We start from the raw sequence: 26207 nt of genomic DNA, 5'->3' as shown, positions 1-26207 counted from the left end.
TTGCAAAATGTGGTAAATTTTTGTCATTGGCTGTACTAGCCTGGTTATCCTATTGCAATACTGCTTAAACTAGCTGTGCTAAAGGAATACAGAGTTAAAGCAGAGTAAAGGCAGTAAACTGAAACTTTTAATCTGACAGTTATTCAGTCTGCCGAATATAACAAAATGCAAATTCCTGTGTGGGTGTTGATTTTTTTTACAGGAGCTTCAAAGGATCAATTCCAGATGCATCTCTCATTATTTTTTACTGTGATGATAAATGTGTATTACACATTCATCACATTCATATTACAATTTTCCAAAGTTATGATTTCTCATGCAGATATATTGAGAACTGCCCGCAGATCAGTATCTGAAGTGACTCCATCCTCACTGCTATCACATATTTACCACCTTGTTATGCTTGTCATAAAACTGCTGTCCCTCTCCTAAGCCTTCTCTACCCCTATGTCACTCACTTCATGCTGCACAGCATGTTATGGCAATAATGATAACAGACCAAAAACATGACCATTAATGCCCCATATTCATCCCATCCACCCAAATACTCTGTATGTGTTTGTATCTATTAGGTTGACTGATACTGTTTGCAGACTGACGTGATTGTGCTGATGGATAATACAAACATGTTACCTTAAGCCAATAGTTTATCAGTGCTCATGTACTGAGGAAGTTTTTATAAATCATCTGTATTATTCTCTTATTAACATGTTCAAGTAGTGATTAATAGATTAGTACTAGGCTAGTTGCCCTTGCGAGCCATTTTAAGCCAAGCCAATTATCGGATGAAATCTTCATCCAATATCATGTGCAAAAACTGTCTTTCCTGTGACAAAGCATAAAGAGCACACTTTTCAGGATATACAACCAGACACAAATAGCATATCTGCTAAGTCAGAAATAACCATTTCAACACGTACATTACCCCTTCTCATTTATAGAAAGCTGTACACACAATTAAATTGTGTGGTTTGCAGTGAAACCTGCAGAATGACTAATAGTTGTACAACTGTATAGAGGTAGTTATTAATGATACAATTTGTCGAAGATACACACATACTTCACTGTAGTCATTGCTTGTCACAGTTACAGTAATTAACACATTTATTTATAAAATGCCATCCTGAAACTATCTGTAACAAAACCGAATTAGCTGAATTTGAACCATGTGCTATTTGTGCTCTGAACATGAGCTCACTCCTCTTCCTGCTGCTGTCACAGAGAAAGCAAGGCAGCAGGTATATTTTTTGCACTCTGTACTGTCGAATGTGCTGACGGCCATGCATTACCAGTTAGCATGTTTGCACGAAGGAAGCCAAGTCAATAAAAATCAAAAGAATGAGAAGATACTGTGTATTTGTGGTTGCAATAAGCTGATGGAAGTTTCTAACCAGGATTCTTTTAAAATTTTCAATTTGTTTGATGTTACGTTGGCTGAAGCATGTGTGTTTTTAAGAAGGGATTTTAATTCCCAATTTTAATTTAGATATAGTTCAAGCTATTATTACTCAAATAAAATTGTTTACTAGAAGTCATAATTTAAAAATGTATTTTTCTGACTGAGCTGCTTTTACACACAATGAGCCTATTTTTTGCATAGGAAGAGCACCTTTAAGCCACCCCCCCACCCAATTCATCAGTGTTAGCACTTGAAAGAATTTGTGAAGGCCAATTTAGGAATATTTATAAAAACAGAAAGTTGGCTTCTGACAATTTAACCTTAGAGGAAATGTGGCTTTTAAACTCACTTTGACATGACAAAAATTTACATATAACGAAACCAGAGAAAGGTGGGGGTGGTAATAATGAAAAGCTTTGACTACTCTTCAAAAATGTTTCAGCTACTTTTGAATGAGTTAACCTATAAAAGGGTTTCGTTAAATGAAAAAAGCATTGGATATGCCAAGTTAAATTTTTTATTACCCAACATGGTCATTCAAGTGGAAACTGAGCATGAACAGTGGGAATACCTCAACATAGTTAACCAAAAGTAGCATTGATTTTTGGTATCCTTAAGGTATGCAAATGTGCTCATGACCCCCCTTTGATCAGAACAGCACATTTTAAAGTATTTTGTTATCTGTTAGAGACATAGTTCATTAGAGTTTACTGAAGATATAATTTTCACTACAGTGGCTGTGGTGGACCTGTTCTCCATTACTCCCCATGACATAGGCACTGAGTGGTTTTATGGTTATCTTTCTGAACACACTACTTTGACCACTTGGAATTGTCAAATAGTCACAGCCTTGCTTGATTTAACTTGGAACAACAGCTTTATATTTTTTGAGGGGGGTTACTATCACCAAATCTCAGGAGTTGCAATGGACACAGTGTGCACCCCACTGTATGCCATTGTAGTGCTGGTGATGTGGAAGAAAAAGAAAATTTTCACCCCCCAATTCTTTCACTGGTACATGAATATTATAGCTTCCTTGGCAGCATACTTATTCTGTGGAAAGGTAATATAGAACAATGGGAATCTTTTTTACCCAGTGGCAAAATTATACATCTTTCCTTAGGTTCACCTATTTGATTGGTACTGAAAGTATCAATTAATTGGACATCTTATTGGATAAGAACTCAATTAACGAGTGCTATTCATCCACCATCTATAGAAAGGAGACATTTTCCAACACATACTTACATTTTAATAGTTGCCACCCTTTCCACCAAAAAAGTCTGTTGTCAAGCACCAAATAGTGAGGCTCTATAGATTAAAATCTGACAATGATATTTTTCGATCAGGAGATACATCAGTTGATTTGTATGTTTGTGGAAAGAGGGTATCCTATTCAGTTGTTAAGTGATATTAGAGCTGAATTGGTAGTTCACCGACTTGATCATTTTTCACATATTTTAAAAACAAAAGTGAAATCCTGCTCACTTGCCAGCATAGGTGGATCAAAATCAGGTAAGACACGAAATGAAGTGTTTGACATGTCAACTCGTACCTTTATTGTTCCATTTAGTAAGGATGTTTACCTTTACACCAGCAAAGTGAAGTTGAACTGGGATAGAATATTTACTGACAAGGTCAAAAAGTGTCTAGGTATGGCCCTGGTGGTTGTTTATTCAAAAGGTAAAAATATAAAGACCCTTTTGAAATTATCTTTGGGTGGAAATAATTTGATGGTGGGTCATGTTAATATGTGAAAGTGTGGGACCTGTAAGATGTATAGGTTTATCTATGATGATCCCTATGTTGTAGTTAGCAATTTTGATAGAACTATACCATGCCCGGGGTGAAGTAATTGTAACACCTCCTACATTGTCTACTTGGCTACTGCATGTCCTTTAACACCTTTTACATAGAGAAAATGATCAGGAAATTTAAGAACAGAATACACGAGCATATTGATGACATCAGAAAAAAGAAAACCACTGGTAACCTATTTAGGCATACTATGGATTGCCCCAATTTTAAGAAGTATCTATTTTTTGTCAGGGTGATAGTAACACATTTTAGTGGGAATTTAGACAGCCTTCATAACTTTAAGGGACTTAGCTGGCAGCTATGACTTAATGCTTTGGTTGCTCCAAGTATTAATGATGCAGTGCCCCTTTCATGTGATCTTAAGCTGCTAAACTTGAACATGTGTATCAATTTAACACACACTTTTATTTATAAACATTGATGTGTTTACATTTAAATTAGACAAGTGTTGTTTATTCAGCTTAGTTTATTTTTTGGTGCAACCACATGCCCACAGTTCGTTTTTGCTTTTAATTCATCTTACCTAGAATTTTCATGTTGAATGACATCATAGGTTTGGAAATTTATTTTAACTTGACTGGTTGTGTGGTATGTATGTATAGTCCCAGATCATGGCAGATGAATACTCTGAAGAAGTCTTACAAGTGTGTAAGATGAAAGTGCTCAGTCTTTGTTTTATTTTATTTTCATTAAAGGTGGGATGAAGTACTTTGGTGGGCTCCATTCATTTGTTTTGTGTTAGTTTGCGCCTTGCTACCGAGTCAGTAGAAATGTTACTAGTTTCCCATTTAAGTAGAGAACTGCACTTGCTCTTCACTTTACTCCACACAAGACAATAGCAACAGATCTATGTCCTAAAAGTTATGTGACAAGACTTTAAATATTCACTACAATATGAATACCACAATATCTTCATGCCCTTTGTCTCATAATATATATTCACAACTACTTCTCAAGTTGAAGTTGTATTCCTTAAATGTAAATCTCACATGTGCAGACACTTTGCCATTATTCACACAAACCAGTTTCTCAGAGATGCCTTATGTAAAGAGGTGTTTGACATGTATTGCTATGTTTATTTTCCAATTATTCTTCATTTCCCGAAAAGGCATTTAAAACACAACCAAAGAGAAGGAATTGTTACTCTCTAAACACATATTTACTTATGCATGCCCTGCACCAATGCACTTGAAAATGACATCTCAGTAAGAGGTCTAATGTCAACTACAATACAGAAATAAAGAGCACAACTGCATTGTTATATTTGTTAAAGTTTTATATTGACACTAGACATTAAGATTTTCTGATACATGTAAGACTGTGTGCATCAATTCATCAGAATATGAACACGCATACATTAGCACTTGCATTTATGTTGTTTACAAACTGTGTGTGTGTGTGTGTGTGTGTGTGTGTGTGTGTGTGTGTGCGCACGTGTGTGTGTGTGTGCGTGTGTGTGTGTGTGTGTGTGTGTGTGTGTGTGTGTGTGTGCACGCATGTGGGTGTCTGTGTATGTACACAAAGTAATTGAGAAAAAGGTACATGTATGTCTCAGTTTTGCAACATGCATTCATGAGAGCATTTTGCCTACTGGTTAAGAAGCTGTATTTAAAGTATTTGTGCTCATTACAAGCACAAAAGCAAATCCATAGTCCACACTTTGCATGCAAGTCTAATAACAGTAAATGTTACCTGCAAAATAATAATGATGATGTCATCCTTTGTAAAGACCACTATGACAAGGAAAAAGCAGACTTCAGTGATGGTATGAATGTTAACTACTGTGTTCAGCAGCTGGAATAAGTAGTTAGGTAGTGGTTCAAACTGCACAAGAGAGAATTTTTTGTGTGTCCTATATACATAACTGTGTATGTCCATAATCAGAAGAGCAGGAGTTTATGTCCTAATGTCAGCACACGTCTCATGGAGAACAAAGTTTTAAAGTCATACATTACTACACCGCAATTTCATACAGCCCTCCAACATCTTTTTTACAAACATACACTGGTCTCATCTGCCAAAAAGTGCTCTGTGCCAGTGTAAATGTCACACTTGTGTCATGGTGATTGCATTAAATACTGTGCGCACTAGCTTGTGCAACTAGTTAGGCAGGAGATCTAATCTCCCAGCAGTCAACTTGTGTTTGTTCATAGTCAGAAGAGCATGACTCTATGTCCTATTATCTTCCCTCAGGTTGCATTGAGAACAAAGTTTTACAGTTGCACATGACTACACAGCAATTTAATACAACCCTCATAACATCTTCTTCACAACATACACTGATAATGTGATCTGCTATAAAGTGTTCTGCGACAGTATAAAAGTCAGACTTGTGCCATGGTGCTTGTATTAAGTACTGGGTTCTTCAGCTTATGTCAATAGTTAAGTAGGGATTCTAATCTCATTGTAGTCAACTTGTGTATGTAGTCAAAAGCATATAAGTCTGTGTCCTACTGTCATCACTCAAATCTCATGGAGAACAACATTCTACAGACATACATGACTACACAGAAATTTCATACAGCCTTCCCAACATATTCTTCTCAACATACACTGATGATGTCATCTGCTATAAAGTGTTGGCTGATACTACAAAAGTCAGACTTGTGCTTTGGCACTAGTATTAAGTACAGTGTTGTGTAGCTAGATAGGCAAGTAGGGGTTCTAATCTCACTGCAGTCAACTTGGGTTTACATTAGATCACCAAAACAGTGAATGCCATTTCAGTGACACATAAAGAGTGATCTACAACTTCCACGAATGGCCAGAATATCGATTTTTTTTCCTAGGGCAAAAAAGGCTTGGCTGTCACAGTGTAATTGCCCTTTTCCCCACTGTAGTGCAGTCTTCAAGTTAGTATACTTAGTTGTGGGGCTGTAGGGGACACAGCCCTCCACATTGGGTGGTGTGGGGGGTGAAGCACCCCCACTTTATAATGTTTGGTATGGTGATTTGTGTGTAGTTGGCCTACTGATTTTCCCTAGGAAAAAAACAATGCTCTAGACATTTGCAGAAGTTGAAGATTGCTCTTTATGTGTCGCTGAAATGGCATTCACTGTTTTGCCATTTTGGCGATCTAATATAGACTCGTCAACTTGTACTTAGGCAGCATAAGATGGTGGTTTGTATGATGACATTGGTGATCAAGAAGAGGAGGATGAGTGTGAGGGCAGCACCAAGGATCAAATGGTGGAAATTAAAAAATGGTAATTGTGAGGTGATGTTCAGGGAAGAGTTAAGACAGGCACTGGGTGGCAGTGAAGAGTTACCGAATAGCTAGGTAACTACAGCAGAGCTAGTAAGAGAGATGGCTAGAAAGGTGCTTGGTGTGGCATCTGGAAAGAGGAAGGAGGACAAGGAGACCTGGTGGTGGAATGAAGACGTACAGGAGAGTACAAAGAGAAAGAGGTTGGCGAAGAAGAAATGGGATTGTCAGAGAGATGAAGAAAGTAGACAAGAGTATAAGGAGATGAGGTGCATGGCAAAGAGAGAGGTGGTGAAGGCTAAGGATAAGGTGTATGACGAGTTGCATAAAAGGTTGGACACTAAGAATGGAGAAAAGGACCTATACCGATTGGCTAGACAGAGAGACCGAGCTAGTAAAGATGTGAAGCAGGTAAGGGTGATAAAAGATAATGAGGGAAACATACTCACAAGTGAGGAGAGTGTGCTGAGCAGATGTAAAGAGTACTTTGAGGGGCTGATGAATGAAGAGAATGAGAGGGAGAGATGGTTGGATGATGTGCAGATAGCGAATCATGAAGTGCAGTGGATTAACAAGGAGGAAGTAAGGATAGCTATGAAGAGAATGAAGAACGGAAAGGCTGTTGGTCCAGATGACATACCTGTGGAAGCATGGAGGTGTTTAGGTGAAATGGCAGTCGAGTTTTTAACTAGATTGTTTAATGAATGCTTGGAATGTGAGAGGATGCATAAGTAATGGAGAAAAAGTGTTTTGATAACGATTTTTAAGAATAAGGGTGATGTGCAGAGCTGTAGTAACTACAGAGGGATTAAATTAATCAGTCACAGCATGAAGTTATGGGAAAGAGTAGTGGAAGCTAGGTTAAGAAGGGAGGTGATGATTAATGATCAGCAGTATGGTTTCATGCCAGGAAAGAGCACTACAGATGCGATGTTTGCTCTGAGAGTGTTGATGGAGAAGTACAGAGAATGTCAGAAGGAGTTGCATTGTGTCTTTGTGGATTTAGAGAAAGCATATGACAGGGTGCCTAGAGAGGAGTTGTGGTATTGTATGAGGAAGTCGGGAGTGTCAGAGAAGTATGTAAGAGTGGTACAGGATATGTACAAGGGTAGTGTGACAGCGGTGAGGTCTGCAGTGGGAGTGACAGATGCGTTTAAGGTGGAGGTGGGATTACATCAAGGTTCAGCTCTGAGCCCTATCTTATTTATAATGGTGATGGACAGGTTGACAGATGAGATCAGACAGGAGTCCCCATGGGCTATGATGTTTGCAGATGACATTGTGATCTGTAGTGAGAGTAGGGAACAGGTAGAGGAGACCCTGGAGAGGTGGAGATATGCTCTACAGAGAAGAGGGATGAAGGTCAGCAGGACTAAGACAGAACATATGTGTGTGAATGAGAGGGAGGATAGAGAAATGATGAGGATGCAGGGAGTAGAGGTGGTGAAGGTGGATGAGTTTAAATACTTGGGATCAACAGTTCAGAGTAATGGTGAGTGTGGAAGAGAGGTAAAGAAGAGAGTACAGACAGGATGGAGTGGGTGGAGAAGAGTGTCAGGAGTGATTTGTGACAGACGAGTACCAGTAAGAGTGAAAGGGAAGGTCTACAAGAGGGTAGTGAGACCAGCTATGTTATATGGGTTGGAGACAGTGGCACTGACAAAAAGGCAGGAGTCAGAGCTTGACGTGGCAGAGTTGAAGATGTTAAGATTTGCACTGGGTGTGACGAGGATGGACAGGATTAGGAATAAGTATATTAGAGGATCAGCTCAGGTTGGAAGGTTTGGAGACAAAGCCAGAGAGGCAAGATTACATTGGTTTGGACATGTGCTGAGGAGGGATGCAGAGTATATTGGGAAAAAGATGCTAAGGATGAAGCTGCCAGGTAACAGGAAAAGAGGAAGGCCTAAGATAAGGTTTATGGATGTGGTGAGAGAGGACATGCAAGTGGTTGGTGTGACAGAGCAAAATGCAGAGGACAGGAAGACATGGAAACAGTTTATCTGCTGTGGCAACCCCTGATGGGAGCAGCAAAAGAAGAAGAAGAAGAAGAACTTGTGTGTTTGTGTACAGTAGCTGGAGACCATTTTAGAGCAGCGTGTGAGTCACTCCTACTAGCATCTTCTTCCCACCAGACACTAATGATGTCATCTGCTATAAAGTTTTGTCTGACACTCTGAAAATCAGGCTTGTGCCATGGCACTAGTGTTAATTACTGTATTGTGTAGGCGGTAGTTCTAATCTCAATGTAGTCAATACGTGTGTGTGTGTGTGTGTGTGTGTGTGTGTGTGTGTGTGTGTGTGTGTGTGTGTGTGTGTGTGTGTGTCTGTCTGTCTGTCTGTGGGCATACATTCAGTTAGCTGTTATTCTGGAGACCATTTTAGTGTAGTATGTGAGACACTCCTACTAACATCTTCTTCTCACCAGAAACTGATGATGTCATGTGCTATATAGTATCCACTAAAAGTAGTGGTGGTCAAAACAGAAAAAGCCAAGAAAGGCACTAGCCAATAAATCATTTTTTAAATCATAAAATCCACTAAAGCTGTAGAAAAAATAAAAACACATAGGAGATAACTGCACATGTTAAAGAGGCACAGCAAAATAATGGGTATAGTTCCCCATACTAAAGGGGTGGCAGATAGCCTAGTATGAACCTATGAACCTATGAACCTAAACCTATAAGTGCACAGATATTCCCCATGTATGGCAGGATTCCTGATAGTTTTTGACTATGCCCATGTGCACTTGAGCATAGTTGATGCATTGCCATCAGTCTCATACTGCTGTAACATTCATTTTAACAACCACTTCTTAATTCACTAATCAATTGCAGATGATTCAGACAATATCCATTGCTATCATGTGTGGCAGATTCATGCAATATACAGCTGTGTGTAGGAAATCCACTCATAACGGTGTGTTGTTTAAGTGTTGTTATCCTTATGGCTGATACCTATGTCAGCCTGGGATGCTTAATTCAAGTGTGCTACATTTGGCACAGTGAGCTTGCACTGATTTTGTTGCCTATACAGAAATATTCTTTGGTATGCATACCAAAGAGGAATTGACAATGCAGACTTCCCTTCAAGGTGTTGTACAAGATGCATGTTTGGTATGTAATTCTGTGTTGCACTCAGTAAATAAAGAGACCTTTGCCAACATCGTTAGCATGGGTTTGATTCTTGCACGTGTTTTGTGGCTTATGTGTCATGCTAACCTCTCAAATGGCCAGAATTGCCCCTGTATTCACCTCCAGGTTTTACCTTGTCCCACTTAACCCCTCCAAAGACAGTTTATTTTTGGTAAAGGAGAGGTGATTTCCCCTTATAGAACACTGACAATCATTATAGTTGTACATGTCTGTTCCTGCAAAACATGTTTAATAACTTAAACTCACATATTCTGGCAATGTCACAGATTAAAGATAATATTTAAAAATTGTTGCTAATTGTCCCTGCTTTAGTCATCAGTTTTCTGTGAGTCTGTTGCTATGTCTCCATGATTGTTTATGAAGTATGCTCACATTTCAGTCATATTCAAGAAAGTTACTTTGCAGATCTTCACAGCATGCACATACATCTTATTGTATATAACATCCTTATTAAATGACTTGTTTATTGAGCATGTCAGTGATGTTAATAGCACAGACATACATCTCCATTGACATGTAACCTTGTGTGACAGTCACATATATGCTATTATGTGTGATGATATAAATATATTCACACAGGGGGTGTAAACAGAAGTACTTACTGTGCTATCTACATATATGTGTAATGTTATGCTACTGACTTGTCTTGGAAGTGTACATACATTGACATTTTCAATCTTGTGTACATTGACATATTTTATATGCCCTCTTCCTCTTTCTTCATTCCTATTAATCACGTCTGTCGTCAGTTTAATCAGCACATTTTCCCAGACTAGTAAATTTATGTTGCATTGTATATGCTCTTGCTCATCATTGCTCATCATCATCATCCATTATTTCAGTCTGCAAAACCTTGTTGTAGTGTACATTGCACTGAGTACACTTTCCTGTAATGTGTTAATACTGCAGTCATTGCAGTATTTCCACCCCTGTTAGTCATTGTGGCTGTCCAGGCAATATCCTGCAAAGCATGCTTGCCCATAGACAAACTTGTATGCATGTTCTTTCTGCATTATTGCTGCTTTATGTGGTTTCCTGGCCACCAACACTTTTGCTGTCTCCAAATCCTCACTTGTATCTGTGTTAGCACCATGTGCAGCATGCATATGCAATTAGCTCTGCTGCTCATCGTGCTAACAAATAAACTCTGTGTAGGCATTGCACAGAGCTACATGGAGCTTAGTTTACTGAATCCCCAGGCATATCTATGTATGTATGTATGTATGTATGTATGTATGCATCTATCTATCTATAGATCTATTAAAGTTAATCAAAACTTCAGTAGATTGACAATCAAAAGGTTGACAAAAGAATATAAAATAATTGACCACACAGTGCATGTGTTCTGAGATGCAACCTTGGAGCATGCAAATTAGAAGCAATGTTTTGTAGGTGGGCCAGCCCCATGTACCCCCGTACCCCTTACACACCCTGCTACTTAAATGTTCCAACTTTGAGATCTCACAATGCTGGAGAAAGAACATATACCCCACCCTCAGTTTTACACCAAAGAAGCACACAAGTTGATCAGCTTATACAGATATAAATATGTAGAAAGAGAAAGAGAGAGAGTTCAGTCTGAAACAAAAAACACTGAGTGCAGAGTACCTGAACAAATGTATTTGAAATTGAAATACTCAAACACATTTAAAAAAAATTATCGAAAAACAAGAAGCATTTAAAACTGTGTCCTCACTCCACCCCAACCATTTGCAACTTATATACATCAACTCTAAGACTGCTACAGTTGGGAAAGTGTAAATACCCAGTTTCCTCAACTGTGATCTTGCACATGAGAAGATCAGCAATTTGCAATCTTTTTATATTCAATCACTTCATGTTCATTCAGCAGCATGACACGTGTGTGTGTGTGTGTGTGTGTGTGTGTGTGTGTGTGTGTGTGTGTGTGTGTGTGTGTGTGTGTGTGTGTATGTACACACATATACACGCAAACACAAATGGCTTATGCATTACTGTTACTGTATAACTTTTTACAATATTAGTCAGAAAAGGTGCTGTTTAGTGTTAATAGATTCTGCTATATGGTTGCAGCTATGGCAATAAGGTTTACAATAAACTGTAAGAACACCAAGATGCTGCAGGCACACAAGTAATAAGTAATCAGAATATTGAAACAGTTTTGGAAAACTGTCAATACACTGTTAACAGAAAAAATAATGAACTTATGAATATGTACCTGTAAAAAGATTATGTTCATTTAGTGTTACATACCTTTTTCTGGGACTACAAAAAATATTGAAACCTGCGTGTAAAAAGTGGCAGTAGATACAGGCATGAAATGATTTGAGGAATCAATGTATTTTCAATAAGAAATTGCATTTTCTACAATATATGACATACCAGAGTATGTTTATTGTATGTATTTTACTGTATTCACTCACTAATTATTATCTGATGCAGGGCAGGGGTGAGCATGAAAGTGTAGACAGACTATCATGATTAAAGAAAATGAAAATGTCCTATTTTCAGTAGAGAATTTCTGGATGTGTCACCATCTACTTGCCATCTTACGCCACCAGTCATAGTAAGTTAAATGATTAAACTAGCTGGTGTTTACTGTTCTGTTGGATAAATGTGACCTAGTAATCCTTTACCTTCTGCTAATAAGAGGCAAACTATCTGCAGCTGATATCCACACATAATGCACATAGCAAGAAGAACTAAGGAAGATGAGATCTAACAAAGCAATATTGTTTGCAATACAGCTTCGATTTTCAAACCTGCATCAGAATAAAATTGTGAAAATGACCAATTTTCTAATGCAGTCTGGCTTTCATTTTATATCATAACTGTGCAAATCAAAGCATGGCATCTATGCAAATGAAAATGTCTGATGCATCTGCCCCTGATTTTTCATTTTTAACTACTTAATGTTATCATTATTACATGCAGAGTTTCACTGGCACTACGACAGATTTGTTTTAACTGCTGTTTCTCTAAATGCACTACCCCTTCCCATCAACTCTCATATGTAATGAAGCCAAAAAGAAAAAAGGCACGAGAACGAGACCAGAAGTCTGTCCTTCATTCCTGTTCTTAGAGTAAAGCAGGTAACCACAGTCAAGCAGTCTGTTTATTAGACCAAGCAGCATGTCACATGGAAGGTGAATCCAGCCAGGGCTAAAAATACTTTAGCTGGAAATCAGACTACTCCAATTAGATGTATCTTCCTGTAAATTACTACTTGTGCAAAACCTCAGAAGAGCAACTGCAACAGCCAAAGCCCAGTGTTTAGCACCCTCATTTTAAGAGACTGCACAAAGTGAGTATTACTGGCTTCAGTGTTCACTTTAGTTTCCCAGTGGACAGTCTGATGTCTGACCCGCTTTGATTTCTCTACATTCTGCTGTCTGTCCATTATTCCAAGCAAGAAGTTTATCAGGTACTATCCTAGTATCAAATCTATAGAATCAATTCCACATACAAATGAAACGAGTGAAGAAGAAACATTTATAAGCAGTGAATACATGCATATGACAAGTTAAAGAAATGCAGAATTTATTTATATTACAAGAACTGTAGAGGTTCTAGCTTAGGCACCTTACAGAACTAAATACAAGGAATGTAAACAACTATTTATAAATGTTGTGCTACATATAAGATTAAAAGCACCAATATAAAAGAAGGAAGAAAAACAGGACAGACAGAGAGACAAACAGACATACGGAATTAAGAGATAGGTTGCCCCATGTGGGCCAGTGTGTAAAACTGTATTCTAAGAAGGTAAATTTGGTCATGTTAAAGGGATGCAAAATTAGGGTGGCTGCTGTGGTGCAGCAATTAGTGTTGCCACCTCCCAGCAAGAGATACTCTGGTTCGATCCTCGGCTGGCATGTCTACTGTGTGGAGTCGGCATGTCCTTGCTGTGGTCACATGGGTTTCCTCTGGGTGCTCTGGGTTCCTCCAGAAGACAAGCTGTAGGTGGACTGGATACTCTAAATTGGCCCTAGGCATGTGTGGCCTTCCATGGTTGGGTACCAGGCTGGCAACTCAACACTGTAAAAGTCCACTGCCAATCATGAGCAGACATATGATCTGCTGTGGCGACCCCTAACTGGCAAAAGCCAGAAGAAGAAAGGGCTGCAAAATTAAACATTATTATGTTTTCTTACATGCATAACACTGTGACTTCATACCTTACCATATTCATAGAGTTTGTATCTGATGCCCAGAGAACAGCCACTGTGGCTCTTATACCCAAGATCAGCCCTTCTATGGACCTGGGACATTATAGGTTCATAGGTAAGTACTAGGCTAGCTGCCCTTGTGGGCCATTTTAAGCCTAGTCAATTTATCCAAAGGTGAGAATCAAACCCTGTGTTTGTGAGGCAAACACCTTAAGCATTATTCCAACCCCAGTTTTGGCATTAGCCCCACAAGCCTTATTTGCAAGCCATGGGACATCTCATAGCAGATGTCATTTATGCAGGCACAGGCAACCTGACTGATCTAGTCCTCAATCAGACTGATTTTATGAAGGCCAGGTCCCATTTCTGTAATCTAGTAAGCATCTTTGAGAAGGTTACAGAGGCTGTGAACAGGGGTGGTTGTAATTTAGTGCATACTTCTTATTTAAGTTTGGATAAGATTTTTGAAACTATCCTCATTGCTGTTATTATTGAGAAATTATACAAAATTAATGTAAACCTTCACATTACCTACTGGACTGCAAATTGGCTAACCAAAAGATCCCAAGTTGTGAAAATAGATGGTACCTTCTATAAACATAAGACTGAAACTGCTGAGGTAATACAAACATCTGTGCTGTGCTGTACCCTTTCCTTTTTGGTATTCATTTTGTGGACATCATAATTAATATCCCAAAAATGTGGTTAACCAAGTTTGCTGATGATTATAAGCTGGGCGCTATTATCCACTCATACATTGATAATGAATACCTCCAACAAGTGCTGAAATATGTTTACACCTGATGTACCAAAAACAGTCTGAAGCTAATTGCAAGCAGTATAGTGCTTAGCAGGACAGCTGCTTCCACCTTGTACATTATAAATGGCATGCCTCTTAAGTCAGTCATGTTCATAAGAGACCTGGGAACTTAAGTAGGGCAAGTCTGTCTCATTCAACTATAATGTTTCATAGATCCTTGTATTCCTGCTGGTTGGGAGTTGGCATAATAGTTAAGGTGTTTACCTTATGGACAAAAGGAGCAGGGTTTAATTCTCAAATAGGATCATTGGTTAGGTTTAAAATGGTCCACAACAGCAGTTAGCCAAGTAAAAACCTATAAACCTAGGTTTCCATCCTAGGCAGGTAATCCTTCCCTCTCTCTGTTCCAGCTAATTTCCAATGGAATATCTTTATTACTGCTGCAATGTTAAAATTAGTTATCAGATCCATCATTGAATACAATGGCCCTTTTCATATGTAAAAATCCAAGTATATCGCTGAGCTTACTGGCTGGTCCAAGATGACGTACGTCTCACTTTTCAAGATCAAATCCTTCTGACTTTCTGTTTCTTCACCAACCAGTGGATCTAAAAATACCTGTACTATGAAGCTAGGGAAATAGATTCCAAACGTCAGTCGCCCTGCTAGACAGGGGTCCAGGGAAGTAAATAGTGTGGGAAGAAATAGCCAGGGAATTGTTATGGCTAGGCTTGTATAGGCCCTAGGGCCAATAGCCTAGTACCAACCTATGAAGCTTTGAACTCCATATATTCCCCGACTATGGAATATGTTTCTATTACACATGAAACAAATAACTACATTGGCTAACTTTAAGGCTAATCTTGGTGACTGGATGGGTAGACACAAATTTGTCCCAGGGTTATCATGTATGTCCTTGTTCGATTTGTGAGTTGAGCACTGTTAAGTGATCAAAAAGGGGTGGCAAGAACATAAGTGCACCTACTACAGAAAGATGTATATGTTTAGGCATTTTATGGTCCCCATGAATAGTTGCCTTCTACTGCACTTATGTTCCTTTCCTTGTCGCTTTTTCTTTCCCTTGCCATATTGTTTCACTAATGTAAAAAAATACTCATCACTATCAAATACTTGTTCAATAGGATTCACTAGACAATCTCGAAATATTGAAATATCGCATTTCAGTAATTCAAGACTGAATAGTCGAACATTCACATACCTGAACACGCAAAACTGCGAATAGCACAATCGTGACCATACACACACACACACACACACACACACACACACACACACACACACACACACACACACACACACACACACACACACACACACACACGCACACACGCACACACGCACACGCACACACACACACACACACACACACACACACACACACACACACACACACACACACACACACACACATACACCTACCTAACTATACTAAAATAAACAAAACAACACACACACATCACAACATAACACACACACACACATCTACCCAACCTATAAGCAGGGGGGCAAGCCACCCTGCACCCCCCTATTTATATATACTAGCTCCGAGGTCACACTAAACACACAAATAACACCACTACACACACTCACACACAGTAACATCCCTAGCCATTACCCTAACACAAACACCACTTACCTAAAACACCAGATAAATCCACAAACTGCATCGCATGTCACGAACGCGACACCACGATAGTGGATTCGGCATTTCCAAAATCGACATAGTGCAGTTTCATGTAACTGCACTTTCGTGAATTCAGTCTCGACGTACTGAAATTCAACATTTCAGTACGTCGAGATTCTCTAGTGTTTTTGTTCAATACTATATTAATTTATCTTCTTCTACTCAATGATGTTTTTGAATATCATTAAATTTTATTTGCACCATGCCTTGCATGTAGATAAAAAATTAACATGTGGAATGATTACAGTGACTAAAAAGAAATAACCTGGAATTTGTGAACACCGGCATTAAGTGTATACTATTCTGAGTGAATAGACAACACAAGCATAACTCAAACCTTCTTCCTCCTAGTTTTAGTTTTTTCTACTGATTCTTACTGAGTCTTACTGGAACATGGTACATGGAACATGGTAAAAACTGCAGCTAGCTGCCAAACCTGTCTAACCAGTTGACAATCGGACATGGGAAGCAGGGTCTACTTTAGATGAATGAAACGCCACTTCCCAAAACCCATTTCATTGAGATAAGAAGACCAACAACACCACAACACTGACATCCCAAAACACAGACTATTCACTCCAGGTAAGTAACATCTCAGCCATCCTGTTGAACTTTCCCATTTACCCCCATGGTAGTGCGATCTTGGAGGTGGTATATTTAGTTGGGGGGGCATGGCTTCCCACATGGGTGGGTTTAGTTTTCTTCTGTTTTTGTGTTTGTTTTATATGGCTGAGTGGTTACTTACCTGGAGTGAATAGTCATTGTTCCGGGACATCGGTGTTGTAGTGCTGTTGGTCTTCTTGTCTCAATGAAACTGGTTTCAGGTAAGTGGCATTTCATTCATCTAAACTAGACCTGGGAAGCTTAGTAAAAGGAAAATATCTGAAAGATCAAGAAAGAGAGGCTGTAGAACAGGAATTAAGGCCAGACTGAAAAAAAATCCACACAGGCCTGCACTTCCTTCTGTGCTGCTAGCAAATGTACACTCACTGGAGAGTAAGATGTACTACTTAAGGATGAATCTTTCCACACAATCTAAGATGAGAAATAGCTGTTTATGTGTGTTCACTGAAACTTGGCTGAACTTCAGTATAAATGATAGAATGATATATGTGGAGGGGATGTCATTATTTCATGCTGACAGAAATCAGTCTCTCTGTGGCCAATCTCGTGGAGGGGGTGTTTGTGTGTATATCAACAACAACTGGTGTACAAACTGAACATTGACCATTCTATATCTGTCAATAAATGACCTCCAGAATAAAAACCCTGAGTTTGCCCATATAATTGTAGGTGATTTCAATCAAGCTGACTTGAAATCTGTATTACCCCATTACCATTAACATATGAACTTTGCAACAAGAGGGGTGAACACTCTGGATAAGGTGTACACAAACATTAAACTGGTCTACAAAGCAGTACCTTATCCACATCTGGGCAGCTCAGGCCATCTGGCCATCATGCTGTTTCCTGCATACACACCACTGCTGAAAAGGGACAAACCTGCAACCAAGCAAGTAAGGATATGGCCTGAGGGAGCAGTCTTGGCACTACAGGACTGCGTTAAATGTACAAACTGGTTGGTGTGTAGAGATGCAGCTGTAAAGAACCACCATATACTTACCTGGAGGAGTATACAGAATCTGTAATGGCCTATACTTCAAAATGTGTTGATGACATAACAGTCATCAAATGTATTACCATGTATGCTAATCAGAAACTGTGGCTATCTGGTGAAGCATATGAGCTCCTAAAAGCACAAAATGCTGCATTTAAATCAAAAGACAAGAATGCCCTGGGAGAAGCCAGAGCAAATCTAAGTAGAGGTATAAAGGGAGCTATAAGGACCTACGGACATAAAATTCAGGGACACTTCTCTGACCAAAGAGACTCCAGATGTCCCTGGCAAGGCATGCAAGCCATAACTGATTACAGGCCTGCATCCTCCCCATGTGATGACAGCACAGAATTTCTGAACAAATTCAACATCTACTTCACCAGATTTGATATGGACAACAACACTGTGTCAAATAATCTCCCTGTCAAATAGGGTAAGGAGGGGCTATGTCTAAGAATATCTTTTGTTCTGAAGACCCTGAGGTAAGTAAACTCAAGAAAAGCAGGTGATTCTGAGAATATTATGGGAAGTGTTCTAAGAGAGTGTGCTACCTAACTGTCCACTGTACTAGCAGATATATTCAACACTTCCCTGCAACTAGCCATTGTAGCCAGTTGCTTCAAAAATACTACAATCATTCTCTAACTCAAGAAATCCCAACCAACAAGCCTAAATGATTACCGGTCAGTTGTCCTTACATCAACAATAATGAAGTGTTTTGTCTGATTGATCAAGAACCATATCTCTTCAATCCTACCTGCAACACTGGATACATTACAGTTGGCTTATAGATCTAACCGCTGCATGGCTGATGCGATAGCTGTAGCGCTTCATGAATCCTTGACACATCTAGAGAACAAGAATTGCTATGTCAGAAAGCTGTTCATCAATTTTAATTCTGCTTTAACACTGTCATCCCTCAGAATCTGGTATCAAAGCTGATCCAGCTGGGTTCAACATTCCCCATGCAACTGGATACTGGACATTTTCATCAACAGATCCCAGAAAGTATGTGTGGGAAATAACAGTTCAGTCAGTATTACATTGAGCACAGGTGTCCCTCAGGGCTGTATTCTGAGTCCTCTGCTGTTCACTTTGTTGACACACGACTACAAGGCCAAGCGTGAATCCAACAAAATCATTAAGTTTGTGGATGATACCATTGTCATGGGTCTTTTCAGAAATGGTGAGGAAACAGCCTACAGAGATGAAGTGGAGCATCTGATAGTCTGGTGCAACAGCAACAATCTGGCCTTAAATGTAAGCAAGACCAAAGAATTAATAGTGGACTTCAGAAGGACTCAGGTGATACATCTACCTCTGGAAATTAAGGGGGAGGCAGTGGAAAGAGTCCAAAACACCAAGTTCCTGTGGGTGCATATCTCAGATGACCTATCCTGGTTGACTCATATTAGCCACATAGTGAAAAAGGCACAACAACATCTGCACTTCCTATGGAAATTGAGGAAAGCAAATCTTTCTCAGTCCATCCTCAAAGCCTTCTGCAAAGGGACCATTGAGAATATCCTTTCAAATAACATCATAGTTTGGTATGGTAACTACAAAGTATCTGACTGCAAAGCTCTCCTGAGGGTAGTGAGGACAGTGTAAAAAGTAATTGGTTCCTCACTCCCATCCATGGATGATCTGCATGAGACTCGGTGTGTGGGAAGGGCTAGGAAGATAAGCAACAATCCCACTCACCCTGCCCATAACATGTACTTCCACCATTCCTCGGGCAGGCGGTATCACACCTTACACTGCAAAATATTTATACTGAACAGGAGCTTCTTCCTTGTATCCACAAGGCTTCTAAACTTAAATGCCAGGCATAACAGTGAATAATCAGATCAATATGCCACCTGATTACAACAGCAGTGTCTGTTGAGGAGAATATGGTAATAACACTGTCCCACATTCTGGTGTAAAAGGCTCTATATAATGTCAAGCAAGAGAACATACACACATAGCTGTCTGCATTGAGAATAGAACCCTTGCCTATCTGGGTACACAGATTACAGACCTCTGTCCTTAATGTAAGCGTCACAGTTCAAGTCTGAATTGGAGATTCTCAGACAACACTTTCTAGCTGATGAGATCAGCAGTGTCTGTTGAGGAGAATATAGAAATTACAGTGTCTCATATGCTGGTGTAAAAGGCTCTATGTAATGTCAAGGAAAAGCACGCACACACACACACACACACACACACACACACACACACACACACACACACACACACACACACACACACACACACACACACACACACACACACACACACACACTCTAATTTTTATAACAGTGCAGGTCAACTTATAGTGGATGACATTAGCAGGCCATGTGGGAGAGCAGATTTTGGGAGGTCTGCAGAAGTTCATACCTTCATAGATTCATAGGAGTTCACTAGCCTAATAGCCCTAGAGTGTTTACAAGCCTGTGTAAAAACACAACTACCCTTATTGAGTATATTTAGATGGTCATTGTTAGCAGAGAGATTTTGTGAGGAGCACCAACTGGCCTTGTCTATAGGAGACATAGGTGCCACCCCAGGGGTGACTTTACAATCCATCATCCAGTTGTCAAGGTTGCACTTAAACAAGGTCATTCAGGAGCACTGCTTCACACACAGTGGGAGCCTATTAAAGAGTAAAGAGTGTAAATTGCTGGGAGATATATCTGTTTCCACAACATGTTCTGTTTATGTCATGGGCTAGGTTGAGAATCTTGGAGCAAGGTTTTCTTGTCCCATTTGATTTATAGATGTCTAGCATTTCCAGTAGGGCAGTGTCTGAGACTGCTATGTAGGTAAGGCCTGCATGATGCTGACTACAGTGACAGGTATATCAGTCTTTCCATGTATGTCATGTTTTGGAGGCCCTGGATTCTCCCAGTCACAAACCTCTATATTTTCTCCAATTGCTGCAAGTGTCTGGTGAGGTACAGACAGAAAGGAGCATTGTACTCAGTTAGTAGCCTGATAAGGGAAGAGGACAGCAGAGCTATGGCCTCCCTGATCCTAGATGTGATTTCCATATGTATGAGGTGTGCAATATAGAATGAGTGTCTCACCACTATGGACACATAGTGATTAACATGTAGATTGCTATCAACATGTGTTTCCAAGTCTCACAGCATTGTGTTTGAGCTTAGAGGGGTGCTATGTATATCATAATTAGCAGGGATACTTCACTGCCAAAAGGGACAATGAGGCATTGTTTACTTTAAGGTTCAGTCTATGAATTTGGCACCAACCATTTGTCTGTGTTAACCCTTTCTGTAATATGTTACCATAATTGGGGGACTGTATATGAATGTGTCCATTTAACAGTCATCTGCAAACTTGGTAAAGCACTGGCCATCTACCACTGCCTGGGCTACAGAAAAAAAATCCTAACAGTTGAGGGCCCAGTACATATCCTTGTGGTATTCCACTGGTAAGTGGGCTAGTGGTGGAGACGCAGTCCCCAACTTTGACAGTGTGTGTTCTGTCGGTGAGCCAGTTGGCTACCCATCTAGTAATGTATGGCTTAATTCTCAGGTGGGAGATTTTCACAATAAGACATGGATGGGTATAGTGTCAAAGCCCTTGGATAACTCAACATAGGCAGTATGTCCTGTTATCCCTCATCCAAGTCTTTAGGGTGAGTATCAAAGAAGTCTGCTAGGTTTAATAAGCAAAATCTACCTTTGACAAAAACAAAATGTGTTGGTTGTGGTGTGTTGACGGTCACCTATGTCCCTGTAGATAAGACCCATCCTGATTCCTTCTCTAGCCTTTGAGATAAGGCTTTTTAGGCTTATGGGACAATAGTTGTAGTTCTGCATTTTACTAGATTGATGTGCATTGCATATTGCACAACACTGGATATCACTTTCTGTAGTGAAGGTGATATATGTTTGGAAAAAGTACTGAGTCACCAGGGTTGCAGTGCTTGGGGGGGGGGCAACACATAGCTGTACTGTAAATATGTGACATTGTTAGAGGCTTCAGTTTTTATGTTTCCACCTGTAATTTCATAGCATGGACAGGAAATGGACAGTAAACAGCAGTAAAACGTAATATTTACTTTTCCATAGTGTGGTGAGCAATGGGTTTGCCCAATGGTTGGCAAAGTGTTAGCCCATGCTAGATACACATTCCAATACTACTCATGTTTGCATGTAGATAGGCAGTACAAAAACATAAGCAGCATTGCTAAAGTCTGAGAGTTAGCATTGACTCTATGAAATACACCTGCTGCTTAACTGACTCTCTGACAGCATGTGTTAATGCACTGATACATGTATTTTTGAGCTCAGATGACACTGGGTTTGAATCCAGGTGTATCTCATACTTTTAAATACTTTTTAGTAAACATTGATATTGCAATGACATGAAATCTTTATAGTATGTGTATAACTGTGTGTTAGCATAGCACATCAGGGTTAAATGGTATTGTGCAAAGGTAACCACAGCAGTTTGCTGCTGCTCATTGTTGCTGCAAATTGTTATGCGATGTGCACCTCATTGCAAATATGGAGCCCAAAAAAGTGAAGGAGTCTATTGTTTTTTTTTCTGCTACTTATGTGTGCTGTCTGTGTTTCTATTTTTTGACCAGACTAAAGTGGTGAAAATAGGTTAGATAGGAAAGTGGTGAAATGGGGAGCAAGCAGGGGAAAGAGCAAAGGGAAAGCAGTACAGGAATGTGCAGGAGGGAGGGAGGAAAGAACCATAGATATCCCTTTCTTTAACAGTGAAAACTGAAAATATGTTTAGAATATTAACCGAATTTGGACTGTCACCTCCACAATGAGGGGTGACCACAATGCAATCATGTTGTATAGCTAACTGAACCAAATTAAGTGTGTCAAGATGAAGTGAAAAATTGAGAGGTATGTATGGGACAATTTTTGAGGAAAGGTGACCATTTATTTTTTATTTCAGAGAGAGAGGAATGTTGAGGAAGGGAAATAGGTATATCTGGGTCAGGTAAGTTGGGTAGGTCAGGAAGCAATTGCAGACAGACAAGACAAACAAGACAAAAGACAGGAATGGTGATGGACACAAAAGGTTAGGGGACACCATGATTGAGGTGAGGGTGGGGACAACCCAGGCCCATGGCCATCAAGCTTGGAGAGAGTGAGAATCAAGCCCTTACTCACTGGACTGTCATCACTGTCACTTTACTCCACTGGTGGCTGGATTTCTTGATGTCTCCTCCTTTTCTTCCTATGGAACATGAGGAAGAGCGGTCTCTTCATCAAGCAAAGGCATGCACCAATGGTGCTGTGCACATTCCTACATACCATCTCTGGCAACTTGCTGTGGGTGATGAAATCACCACCTCCATTACTGTTCCTAGAGGGTACCACTTGACCAGCCTCCAAGGAAGGACTACTGAGAGCACAGATAGTGCAGGGGCAGCAGAAGCAGTGCTGCTAGGTTGGGTTCCAGATGTGCTGGAGCTGGTGGAGCAGGGGCAGGCTGATCAATGGGTGGCCTACCCCACTGTGCTGTGGAACATTCAGTGATGTGGTACACATGGATGACATGCACTCATTTTCATGATACATAATAAAAATTAAAAAAAATAAAATGAAATAAAAAACTTAATTTTTAAAATAAAATAAAATATTTTTAAAAATAAAATAAAAATGAAAAAAATAAAAAAAGAGAATAAGGTTGATAGAATAAAAGAGATAAAATTAGTACCATCATATGTGACATGCAATGCATTAATACAATTATACAACTTTTCTATCTTTTTACATTTGCGTATACCTCTTAGATGCACACTATACTACAAAGTGTTCCAAGTAATCCTTGAAATGTACATATATTGGGCATAAGTGTGTTCCAGTCATATGGATTACAGTTTACAGCAGGACATTTGTGCCACTGGTATAGAGTTTTTAATTTAATGTAAATATTATTGAAGGAGATAACAGTATTGCATAGTTGTGAACTATGGTATTTGAACCCACAACCTCTGACTAAAGTCTAATATTGGACTCTTACAATTGGTTTGTGCTACAGACTAATGCATGCATACTTGCTTTTACAGTTGAGGTATGCATTCTCAATTTGATGCAATTCTATAAAATACCAAAAAAAGCTATCTTTTGCTTTTAATGCTACAATGACACATCTCTTCTGCTGCATATATACTACTTGCTTCCCTCAGCCTGTCCACTCTAGTCTCATTGCCCCAGACATTGAACTCCTGATCTCTGGGAGTTGGGGAAAGAACAGAAAAGAACAGAATAGCATTATGCATACAAGTATTGCCTATATTAAACTTTCTAAGTCTTATAAGTACTCTTTTTACTCGATACTAACACATTTGTGGGATGTCCGCAGTCCTAAATTCTTTCAACCAATGGTTGAGAGCATCCTTTTTTCTCCTCTGTGGGTCTTTAAAATGATGCCTACGTTGTTCTCCAGTGTTTAGGATACCAGTGGCACTGGATACAGCCTGGGCTAAACTATTCCATGCCTCAAACTTATACTGTGAGCCAGAATAATCTCTCTGCAGAAGTCTTTGGCTGTGGGGCTTTACCAAGAGTCCAATAAATATCCTGGACTCCTGGACACCCTACTTCTGTGTCCTAAACCTGGCAACATCATCCCTAATACCAGCCATGTCTACCAGCAAACCTGGAGCAAAGGAGACCGATTCTTTCCTGCCAGTTCCAGTTATTGTGTTTACTGGGAATGTGCAAACCCGAGCAATGCATTTGCATGATGTGGACAGCAGCTGTGCCAAGCAGTGAATAATTAAATATTGCAATTGGAAGGTTAATCTGACACTTGGCCTTAGTTTGAGGGGTGTCTTCTGATGTAGCCTGGAAATATATATTGGAAATTGGAAGGTGACTGTTAGGTGAGTTAGGTTTGCAGACATGCATTGGGGGCATAAATGCAATGACCTGATATTTTTGTTTTTGCCTTTATACATTGAAAGAATTGATTTTTACACTGTGGGATTCAAACCTAGACATAAGTGACAAAACATTTTCTTTTACAGTGTTGCTTTTTCATCTTTGCCACAGAAGAAGCACTGCTCAGATATCCGCTGGAATCATACATAAATGCAGGTGACAGTTTGAGTTGTTACACATGTATGGTTATAACCTGAAAAAGGTTATTGGATATAGATCCATTTATGTATGTGTCTTAGCCAAATGTGAAGTGCATGTATGTCCAGAGAGCAGAATTATGCTTACAGAAATATGCAACACAATATACCCTTAGTCATAGATCTGAAAACTTAATAATGCTGTCTCATCCCTCAGATATATAGTTCATATTAACTCCACTATCTAAAGTGTTATAAGTGAGAGTGAATACAATGGGAAGTGGAACAACAGTAAAAGTATATGGATATTCTGTATTAGAACCCAGGGCCATGTGTATGGGAGTTCTACACTTGCACCTGTTGCCACAAGAAAGCTGAAATAGCACCTGTCTATTTTTCAGTTTATTGCTATAAACTGCACTGTCACAGCAGTAAAACAAAATGGTTCCACACACTGTACTACAATTCAGGACTATCTGTGCTTCAACCCTATACTTACACCTGCTACCACATGACTATTTACATGACAATCCCTAATTGCTAATCGTTCTTAAGGTTTCTGTGTTAACTGCCATGCAATGTTGCTTAGCAGGTTTGTGTGGTGCCAAATAGAATTTATTGAATGTATCCAGTTTCTATTTTTGGCTGTCTGGGTCCTGCCTGGTTCATGGGTTGTCCAGTTGTTCAGTATGTGCACTGTCACGCTTCACACAAATGAGGTAAGTAAAGCCAAGCCCACCATTCATTTCCTCCATTCCCATGATTGCTCAAAGTGCAACATCGCGCAAGCACTGACCCAAAAACATAAAAAAAAACATGACAGAAAAGAAAAAAAGAAAAGAAAAAGGGCAAGTAGTTGAAATGAAGAAAATCAGTCTATGACATGCATACTAGAAAATGTTTGCTCACATGAGGTATGTTGATATAGATCTGGATTTGAACTCTCACTCCAATGAACCTTCATAAAACAGGGTGGGTGATTTATCCCTGTTTGCCACACAAACAGCTTTGCAGCAAAGAACTGAAATCATTCTACACCATTCCACTCAACTGTACAGATTTTTGCACAATGTCCCAATTTTTGCCTTATGTTTTTGGTCAGTTTTTCATAAAGTTGTGGCTTTCTGGCAAATTAGTGGCAAATCATTAAAGACTGAAGTTAGAAAATAATAACAGACATTTGAGTTTTAGACTTCATATCCTTCAGAAAATTCATACCAATGCAAAACCTATTATTCTATCAACTTTTTAAGTTTGTAAGAGCAATATTTAAAAACTGTCCCTATTTGTACCACTTTTTTCATGGCTTTGTCCAGATTTCTTATTCTAAGAGGTTAAG

This window comes from Protopterus annectens, chromosome 9.part0 (assembly GCF_019279795.1).
Source record: "Protopterus annectens isolate FY-2018-M chromosome 9.part0, PAN1.0, whole genome shotgun sequence".
In the NCBI taxonomy this organism is placed as follows: domain Eukaryota; kingdom Metazoa; phylum Chordata; order Ceratodontiformes; family Protopteridae; genus Protopterus; species Protopterus annectens.
This window is presented reverse-complemented; position numbering follows the sequence as displayed.